Source organism: Rhinopithecus bieti, unplaced genomic scaffold (genome assembly GCF_001698545.2).
Source record: "Rhinopithecus bieti isolate Rb0 unplaced genomic scaffold, ASM169854v2 scaffold_14454, whole genome shotgun sequence".
Lineage (NCBI taxonomy): Eukaryota > Metazoa > Chordata > Mammalia > Primates > Cercopithecidae > Rhinopithecus > Rhinopithecus bieti.
Genome location: NW_016808228.1, coordinates 297,248 through 308,322, shown reverse-complemented (window position 1 = coordinate 308,322; position 11,075 = coordinate 297,248).

The window sequence follows — 11,075 nt, the reverse complement described above, 5'->3', positions numbered from 1 at the left end:
CTTTGAGACGGAGTCTCGCTCTGTCGCCCAGGCTGGAGTGAAGTGGCCCGATCTCAGCTCACTGCAACCTCCGCCTTTTGGATTCAAGTGATTCTCCTGCCTCAGCCTCCTGAGTAGCTGGGATTACAGGCGTGCACCACCAGGTCCAGCTAATTTTCTTGTATTTTTAGTAGAGACAGAGTTTCACCATGTTGGCCAGGCTGGTCTTGAACTCCTGACCTCAAGCGATTCACCCACCTTGGCTTCCCAAAGTGTTGGGATTACAGGCGTGAGCCACCACGCTCTGCCAAACTATTTTTTTTTTTTTAAACCAGACTCAAAGTGTCTACTGTGTGCCAGGCATTGTTATGAATGCTTTACATACATCACATCACTTAGTCCTCATAACAACCAGATTATTTTCCCCATTTTGCAGGGGAAACAAAGACACAGAGAGGTTGAGGAATTTGCCCAAAGTCACTCAGCTGGTAAGTGACAGAGCTGAGATCTGAACCAAAGTATGTGAAAAGTGCTGATCCTGGAGCAAATGTCAAGTTTTCATTCATTCCATAAATATTCTCTATTTGCCTGATAGACACTGGGAATAAAAATGGCTCATAGGAAGATGGATGATTAAACAAATCATTCAGTAAAGTGATCTGGAGAGCCTCACATTCCATGGCCACGTTCAGGTTGGCCAAACTTGAGCCTGGTGATGATGTCTGAGGTGCTAGGGCCGGGCCTAGGCAGCACAGATCCCACATCTTGGAAATGATTTGGCATTTTGTGAGGGTCTGTTCCTTGTTCCTGAGCTCTCACCCAGGATTCTATTTTTTTGTTTTGTTGTTTTGTTTTTTTTGAGACAGGATTTCATTCTGTCACCCAGGCTGGAGTGTAGTGGCATGATCACAGCTCACTGCAGCCTCAATCTCCCAGAGTCAAGCAAACCTTTTGCTTCAGTCTCCCAAGCAGCTGGGACAACAGGCACATGCCACTACACCCAACTGATTTTTTTTTTTTTCTTGAGACGGAGTCTTGCTCTGTTGCCCAGGCTGGAGTTCAGTGGCATGATCTTGGCTCACTGCAATCACTGCCTCCCAAGTTCAAGTGATTCTCCTGTCTCAGCCTCCCGAGTAGCTGGGACTACAGGAACGTACCACCACGCCTGGCTAATTTTTGTATTTTTAGTAGACACAGGGTTTTGCCATGTTGGCCAGGCTGGTCTCAAACTCGTGACCTCAGGTGATCTACCCGCCTTGGCCTCCCAAAGTGCTGGGATTACAGGTGTGAGCCACCATGCCCAGCCTGACTTTTGCATTTTTTGCAGAGATGAGGTTTTGCCATGTTGCCCAGGCTGGTCTCGAACTCCTGACCTCAAGCAATCCACCTGCCTCAGCCTCGAAAGGTGCTGAGATTACAGGTCTGAGCCACTGTACCCGGCCTTCACCCAGTCTTCGGCCAGATAAACCAAGTGCCTTGGCTTCACAGGGAGCCCTGGTTCCAGGATGGATGGCAAGTGCCCAGAAATACACAGTCCAGTAAAGGCTTCAACACGAATGGAGCCAGCATTGCAATAGCACACAAACAGCATTGCGGTGAAGGAAGCAATATGTAAACTAAGCCCCAGGAAATGGCCTGCGTTTTTCTGGCAGACAAGGAAGTGGAGCTGGAGGAGGGGTGAAAGGCATTCTGAGTTGAGGGGACAAGACCTGGCCTTTGTGTCATGCAAAGAAGTTGACTCTTCTCCTGGAATCCCCTGGGAACTACTGCAAGATTTTGAACAGGAGGGTTATTGATCCAACTGGCCTTTTAGAAAGATATATCTGGCAGCCATTTGGTAGACTGATTAGAGAGGTACTAAGCTAGAGGCCAGGAAATGGGCAGAAATCAAGGTAATAGCAATTGGCACACCGTAGAAGGGATGGATTTAAGCAGTATTCAAGAGATAGCATTGGGCTCGGCACAGTGGCTCATGCCTGTAATCCGAATACCTTGGGACGCTGAGGCAGGAGGATCACTTGAGGCCAGTGTTGGAGACCACTTTAGGCAACATATCGAGACCCCATCTCTACAGAAAAAAAAAAAAAATTAAATTAGCCTATTGTGGTGGTGTGTGCCTGTAGTTCTAGCTACTCAGGAGGCTGAGGCAAGAGGATCACTTGAGCCCAGGAGGTTGAGGCTACCAAAAAAACAAAAAAGAGAGAGAGAGAGCGGTAACATTAACATGATAGATCCACTAGGCATAGACTGCTACTCTTATACCATTTCCCATTGCCCTTCTTTGTTTATTATGATTATCATCAATTATTGTTTTTTTGAGACAGGGTCTCACTGTGTCATCCAGGCTGGAATGCAGTGGTGCGATCATAGCTCACTGCAGCATCAATCCCCTGGGCTCACGGGATCCTCCCACCTCAGCCTCATGAGTTGCTGGGACTACAGGCACAAATGACACCACATCCGGTTAATTAATTAATTAATTTTTATCTTTAGTAAACACGAAGTCTCACTATGTTGCCCAGGCTGGTTTCGAATTCCTGAGCTCAAGCAATCTTTCTCCTTCGGCCCCCAAAGTGCTGAGATTACAGGTGTGAGTCACCATGCCCAGACTATTTTATTATTTTTTATTTTTTATAGAGACACTGTCTCACTATGTTGCCCAGGCTGGTCTCGAACCCCTGGGCTCAAGTAATCCTCCTGCCTCGGCCTCCTAAATTGCCTTCTTTGTTAATAATGTTTTAGCTGGGTACATGGATAGAGACTACATGTCCCAGCCTTCCTTGTATCTGACCAACTTCTTTTTTTATTTTAATTAATTAATTAATCAATTTTTATTAATTAACTTATTTTTTTGAGATAGAGTCTCGCTCTGTTGCCCAGGCTGGAGTGCAGTGGTGCAATCTCAGCTCACTGCTCTGCCTCCCAGGTTCACGCCGTTCTCCTGCCTCAGCCTCCCTAGTAGCTGGGACCACAGGCGCACGCTGCCACGACTGGCTACTTTTAAAAATATTTTTAGTAGAGATAGGGTTTCACCATGTTAGCCAGGGTGGTCTCAATCTCCTGACCTCGTGATCCGCCCGCCTCAGCCCCCCAAAGTGCTCGGATTACAGGCGTGACCCACAGGGCCCGGCCGTTTTAATTTATTTTTTATTAGAAATGTAAATAATAGGCCGGGCGCGATGGCTCAAGCCTGTAATCCCAGCACTACTGGGAGGGCCGAGACGGCGGATCACTGATCAGAGTTCGAGACCATCCTGCTAACACGGTAAACCCCGTCTCTACTAAAATATAAAAAAACTAAGCCGGGCCAGGTGCTGTGCCTGTAGTCCCCAGCTTACTCGGGAGGCTGAGGCAGGGAGAATGGCGTAAAACGAGGCGGAGCTTGCAGTGAGCTGAGATCGCAATGCATCCAGCCTGGGCGACAGAGCGAGACTCCGTCTCAAAAAAAAAAAAAAAAAAAAAAGAAATGTAAATATAGAGATGGGGTCTTGCTATGTTTGTTAACCAGGCTGGTCTTGAACTCCTGGCCTCAAGCGAACCTTCTTCTGGCCTCCCAAAGTACTGGAATTACAGGTACTGTGTCCAGCTGCATCTGGACAACTTCTGAGCAGGTTAGTGGTGTCCTTAATCAGGAGAGGACCTGTGCTTCCCACTTTACCCCCCTTCCCACATTCAGATATGATGGTGATTTCTGCCTAGGCCCCATGGAACAGAGAGATAGAAGCCACATGTTTAAGACGGCAGAGACTGGCCGGGTGCCGTGGCTTATGCCTGTAATCCCAGCACTTTGGGAGCCTGAGGCAGGCAGACTTGAGGTCAGGAGTTCAAGACCAGTCTGGTCAACATGGTGAAACGCCGTCTCCACTAAAAATACAAAACTTAGCCAGGTGTGGTGGCACACACCTGTGATCCTAGCTACTCGGGGGCTGAGACAGGAGAATCACTTGAACCTGGGAGGTGGAGGTTGCAGTGAGGCAAGATCGCACCACTGCACTCCAACTCGAGTGACAGAGTGAGACTCCATCTCAAAAACAAAAAACAAAAGACAAAACAAAAAACAGAAAAGAAAAGAAAAAAAAAAGATGGCAGAGATGTCCCCACAGTCCTGGAGTGTCTATTTTGAGGTTAAGTCACTGAATTTTGGGGAATTCTTTGTTATAGCCGCTTCGACTATACCCTAACTAATTGACCATCCTTTGGATATGGGGAGGGAGGGCCTGGGAAATATTGGAGTGGGTGCTGGTGTCGTCAACTGGGCCAAAAGTTTCAGGGAAGGGATAAGGTTGGGCATGGTGGGGCTCAGGGGAAGATGATTAACTTAGTTTTGAATATGTTGAATGTGAGATGTCTGCAAACAGTGGTGTGTAGTAAATGGTTTTTGTTTGTTTGTTTTGAGGCAGGGTGTTGCTCTGTCACTCAGGCTGGAGTGCAGTGGTGCGATCAGAGCTTACTGCAGCCTCCAACTCCTGGGCTCAAGCAATCCTCTCACCTCAGCCTCCTGAGTAGCTGGGACTACAGGCATGCCACCATGCCTGGATAATTTTTAATTTTTTTAAAGATGGGGTCTCACTGTATTGCCCAGGCTAGTCTCAAACTCCTGGTGATGAGCCACCATGCCTAACAACCAACTCTTCAAAAAGGGGGAGCCCTGATCGGAAGCATTTGCCAATGTCCATGATGTAAATAGAGCCACCTTGGCTGAGTTCAAGTTCCTACTATCTTATTTTATTTAATTTTAATTTTACTTTTTTGCCAGGAGCGGTGGCTCAAGCCTGTAATCCCAGCACTTTGGGAGGCCGAGGCGGGCGGATCACGAGGTCAGGAGATCGAGACCATCCTGGCTAACATGGTGAAACCCCGTCTCTACTAAAAAAAAAAATACAAACTAGCCGGGCGAGGTGGCGGGCGCCTGTAGTCCCAGCTACTCAGGAGGCTGAGGCAGGAGAATGGCGTAAACCCGGGAGGCGGAGCTTGCAGTGAGCTGAGATCCGGCCACTGCACTCCAGCCCGGGCGACAGAGGGAGACTCCGTCTCAAAAAAAAAAAAAAAAATTTTACTTTTTTGAGATGGAGTTTCGCTCTTGTCGCCCAGGCTAGAGTGCAATGGCGCTATCTTGGCTCACTGCAACCTCCGCCTCTTGGGATCAAGTGGTTCTCCTGCCTCAGCCTCCCGAGTAGCTGGGATTACAGACACACGCCACCACACCCAGCTAATTTTTTTGTATTTTTTAGTAGAGATGGAGTTTTACCATGTTGACTTCAGGTGATCCACCCACCTGGGCCTCCCAAAGTGCTGGGATTACAGGCGTGAGCCACTGCGCCTGGCTCTTCAAGTTTCTACTACCAAGATGACTTCACTGAATAAGGAGCTGGGTGTACAATGGGCACTTGTTATCTGGCATGAGCAGATGCCAGTATGCCACTGTCCATGGGCATCTAAGTGGGGATATTCAGTCAGCCGTTGAATGTACACCAAGTCGGCACATGGGGAAGAGACATCTGGGCTGGAGACAGATTTGAGAGTGTTATGAGCAACTAGCAGGTAAAGTCACAGTAGTGGATGAAGTCACCAATGAATAACATGGAGAGTGAGAAGAGGAGACCACAGTCAGGATTCTGGGAAAAACAATGTTTGCAGAGTGCCCTGAGGAGGAGGAGAGGCTAAGAAGCCAGAACAGGTAGAGGAAGGAGGCCCTGTGACCCATCAGAGCCACATCCGCCACTTGCTCTCGAGGGTCCTACCTTCTCAGACAAGGTGGCTACTCATTGGTCATCACCTGGCAACTCTGTCCTTCCTTGCATCTGGCCAACTTCTTTTTCCTCTCTCTTTCCTCCTGTCCTTCTCATTACCATCTAAATTAGCTCCAGTAGCTCCCATCAAAAATCAAATAACGGCAGGGCGCGGTGGCTCATGCCTGTAATCCCAGCACTTTGGGAGGCTGGGGCGAGTGGATTACCTGAGGTCTGGAGTTTGAGACCTGCCTGGCCAACATGGTGAAACCTTGTCTCTACTAAAAATATCAAAATGAGTTGGGTGTGGTGACGCATGCCTGTAATCCCAGCTACTTGGGAGACTAAGGCAGGAGAATCGCTTGAACACGGGAAGTGGAAGTCGCAGTGAACCGAGATCACGGCACCACTGCACTCCAGCCTGGGTGACAGAGCAAGACTCTGTTTCAAAAGAAAAGAAAAAAAAAAAAAAAAAAAAATATATATACACACACACACACACACACAATTTTTCTGTGGAGACAGGGTCTCTACAATTTTTTTTTTAGAAATGAGATCTTGCTATGTTGCCCAAGCTGGCCTCAAGTGATCCTCTTGCCTCAGCCTCCCAAAGTGCTGGGATGACAGGCATGAGCCACCACGCCCAGCCTAAAAAATATATATATCTTTTTTTTTTTTATGGAGTTTTGCTCTTGTTGCCCAGGCCGGAGTGCAGTGGTGCAATCTCAGCTCCCTGCAACCTGAGTTCAAGCAATTCTCCTGCCTCAGCTTCCTGAGTAGCCGGAATTACAGACACACGCCACCACACCTGGCTAATTTTTTGTATTTTTAGTAGAGACGAGGTGTCACTATGTTGGCCTGGCTGGTCTCGAACTCCTGACCTCAAGCAATCCTCCTGCCTCTGCCTCCCAAAAACATTGGGATGACAGGGATGAGCCACCATGCCTGGCCTAAAAAACCCCAACTATCTTGATTCCACTTCCTCTTCTCACAGCTGCACCAGCTTTGTACATGGTCCCCCACCAAGCTGAGATACCCAAAGTCTGGTCCACATTGTTTTTCTCCACTGCCTCACTTCTCACTCACCCATTGCAAATGCCCTAGGCAAAGCTACAGCGGCTTCTACCCAGTCCTCTGCACACTTCTCAGTGCAGGCTTGCTTCATGTCTCTGCAGCATTCAGCACAGTTTCCGATTCCTTTTTTGGAACCCTCTTTTCTTTTGGGTTCCAGAAGTCCGCATCCTCCTGATTTTCTTCTTAGTTCGCCGGCTTCTGCTTTGGCAATTTGTTCTCCACCTGACCTCTAAATGTCAGAGTTCCTCAGAGCTTGGTCTTAGGCCATCTTGTCTTTTCCCTGCACCTCTTTATGACGTCATCTGCTAGAATGTGCCACTCACTCCTGGGGCTCTGTTCCAACCCAGATTTCTCTGCTGAACTCCAGGACTGTGTCTACAGCCACGTATTAAACATTTCTCCTGGATTTCTCAAAGAACTAAAAATAGAACTACAGTTTGACCCAGCAATCTCATTACTGGGTATTTACCCAAAGAAAAAACTCCTTTTACCAGAAAGAAATATGCACTCATATATTCCTTGCAGCACCATTCACAAGAGCAAAGACATGGAATCAGTTTAGGTGGCCATCAACGGTGGACTGGATAAAGAAAATGGTACATATATGTTATGGAATACTATGCAGCCACAAAAATAAACGAAATGAAGAAACAAACAATTTTTTTGCAGCAACATGGATGCAGCTGGAATCCATTCTCTTAAGTGAATTTAGAGCAGGAACAGAAAACCAAATACCATATGTTCTCATTTGTAAATGGGAACTAAACATTGGGTACTCATGGACATAAAGATGGCAGCAATAGACACTGGGGACTACTGGGGGAAGAGGGAAGAAGAGGGGGCAAGGGTTGAAAACTATTAATACCTATTGGGCTGGGCACAGTGGCTCACACCTGTAATCCCAGCACTTTGGGAGGCCAAGGCAGGCAGATCACTTGAGGCCAGGAGTTCAAGACCAGCCTGGCTATCCTGGTGAAACCCCGTCTCTACTGAAAATACAAAAATTAGCCGGGCGTGGTGTTGCACACTTGTAATCCTAGCTACTTGGGAGGCTGAGGCAGAAGAACCACTTGAACCCAGGAGGTGGAGGTTGCAGTGAGCCGAGATCATGCCATTGCACTCCAGCCTGGGCAACGGAGCGAGACCCTGTCTCAAAGAAAAAAAAGAAAAAGAAAAACTACCTATTGGGTACTGTGCTCACTACACGGGTGATGGGATCAATTGTATTCCAAACCTCAGTGTCACACAATTTACCCATATAACAAACCTGCGCATGTAACCCGTGAATCTAAAATAAAAGTTAAAAAAAAAAAAAAAAAAAAGAGGCCGAGCACAGTGGCTCATGCCTGTAATCCCACGACTTTGGGAGGCTGAGGTGGGCGGATCATGAGGTCAGGAGATCGAGACCATCCTGGCTAACTCGGTGAAACCCCGTCTCTACTAAAAATACAAAAAGTTAGCCAGGCCTGGTGGTGCTTGCCTGTAGTCCCAGCTACTCAGGAAGCTGAGGTAGGAGAATCACTTGAACCCAGGAGGCGGAGGTTGCAGTGGGCCGAGATTGCGCCACTGCGCTCCAGCCTGGGCAACAGAGTAAGACTCCGGCCGAGTGTGGTGGCTCACACCGGTAATCCCAGCACTTTGGGAGGCTGAGGCTGGTGGATCACTTGAGGCCAGGAGTTCGAGACCAGCTTGGGCAACATGCCAAAACCCTGTCTCTACAAAAAAAATACAAAAAAATTAGCCATGGCCGGGCGCGGTGGCTCAAGCCTGTAATCCCAGCACTTTGGGAGGCCGAGACGGGCAGATCACGAGGTCAGGAGATCGAGACCATCCTGGCTAACACTGTGAAACCCCGTCTCTACTAAAAAATAGAAAAAACTAGCCAGGCGAGGTGGCAGGCGCCTGTAGTCCCAGCTGCTCGGAGGCTAAGGCAGGAGAATGGCGGTAAACCCGGGAGGTGGAGCTTGCAGTGAGCTGAGATCCGGCCACCGCACTCCAGCCCGGGCCGGGCGACAGAGCGAGACTCCGTCTCAAAAAAAAAAAAATTAGCCAAGCATGGTGGTGCGCACCAGTAGTTCCAGCTACTGGGGAGGCTGAGGTGAGAGGATCATCTGAGCCCAGGAGACTGAGGCTGCAGCAAGCTGTGATCACGCCACTGCACTCCAGCCTTGGTGTCAGACTGAGACCTTGTCTCAAAAAATCAAAACCAAAAACACCAAAAAAAAATTTTCTCCACAGGCACTTCAAACCTGAAACTTCCCAATCTTAAACTCTTGATCGAGTAGCTGGGACTACTGGCGCACGCCACCACGCCCAGCTAATTTTTTGTATTTTTAGTAGAGACGGGGTTTCACCATGTTAGCCAGGATGGTCTCGAACTCCTGACCTCGTGATCCGCCCTCCTCAGCCTCCCAAAGTGCTGGGATTACAGACGTGAACCACCGCGCCCAGTCTTGTTTTGTTTTGAGACAGGGCCTGGCTCTGTCACCCAGGCTGGAATGCAGTGGCACAAATTTAGCTCACTGTAACCTCTGCCTCAGGAGTTCATCTTCCCACCTCAGCCTTCTGAGTAGCTGGGACTACAGGTGCACGCCACCATGTATTTTTTTTTTTTTTTGTAACGACAAAGTCTTGCTATGTTGCCCAGGCTGGTCTCGAACTCCTGGACTCAAGTGATCCGCCCACCTCAGCCTCCCAAAATGCTGGGATTACAGGTGTGATCCACCATACCTAACCCTAATCCATATTTCAATGTCCATCTGCCTCCTCTATAGATTGCAGGCTCCATGAGGAGGGTGCACCTGTCATTCACAGTTGCATCCTCATTGCCTAGGGCAGTGCCTGATACATCATCAGTATACTGTATATATACATCAGTGTATATATGTACAACAGTGATGTATACTGATATATACATCAGTAAATATCAACGGAATGAGTTAAAACAGGAAAGCTTATTAGCACAGAAACCAAAGCAGAAGCAGCAGCACACATGCCCTCTTGAGACTGACAAAATTGTGCTGTAGTCCTAGGCTGCTGGTTGTTAAGTGACTTTAGGGAAGTCACTGTGGCCATCTGCAGATTGAGGAAATTGACGTAATTATCTCTGAGGTCCCTCCCAAATTCTCATGTGTAGTTGACATCTATTATCTATTGCTTATATGTCACTGAATTGGCAGGTATGCATAAATAGAATTTGCACCTAACTATGAATGTGATTGTGTATATTTTCTTTAAAAAAATTGGGCTTTTGTTTCTCATATTGAGAGCTCTGTTTTGCCATTGTTGAATTTCTCTCAGATTTCCCCCCGCCCACCATCAAACTCTACTTCCTTAGACAGATTTGGCAATAGCTTTGTAAGTGATATGGACATAATTGCCTACAATAATGAAAACCTACAGGATTCTTTTTTCATTTTCCCTTTGGCATGTTTACTATTCCCTGCCCCACCAGGCAGGGAATTCTGAGTGTGTGAGTGTGTGCACCCCTTACAAAGACAACTACTATGTTACTAACATACTCGATTTGGAAAAAACAATCGTAGGCTGGGCGCGGTGGCTCACGTCGGTAATCCCAGCACTTTGGGAGGCCGAGGCGGGCGGATCACGAGGTCAGGAGTTCAAGATCAACCTGGCCAACATGAAACCCCATCTCTACTAAAAATGCAAAAATTAGCCAGGTGTGGTGGCACGTTCCTGTAATCCCAGCTACTAGGGAGGCTGAGACAGGAGATTCACTTGAACCCAGGAGGCAGAGGGTGCAGTGAGCCGAGATTGTGCCATTGCACTCCAGTTCTGAGTGACAGAGCAAGACTCCGTCTCGGGGGAAAAAAAAAGAAAAAACAATTGTTTTTGAAAAACGATTTATAATGTCTTTCACAGAGACTAAATGAAGAATATGTTTTGATACTTTTTAAAAAACAATTTTGTCTTTTTAGATTCCGATTCATGTGCACATGAATGTACCCATGTACATGGTTATATCTCATGATGCTGAAGTTTGGGGTACAATTGATCCCATCACCCAGGGTACAGTACACAATAGGTAGTTTTTCAACCCTTCCCGCCTCTAGTAATCCCCTGTGTCTACTGTTCCCATCTTTATGTTCGTGAGTACCCAATGTTTAGCTCCTACTTATAAGTGAGAACATGCAGTATTTGGTTTTCTGTTCCTGCATTAATCCACTTAGGATAAAAGCCTCTAGCTGCATCCATATTGCTGCAAAGGACATGATTTCTTCTTTTTTTTCTTTTCTTTTCTTTTGCCTCGCCTCCCCTCCCGTCCCCTCCCTC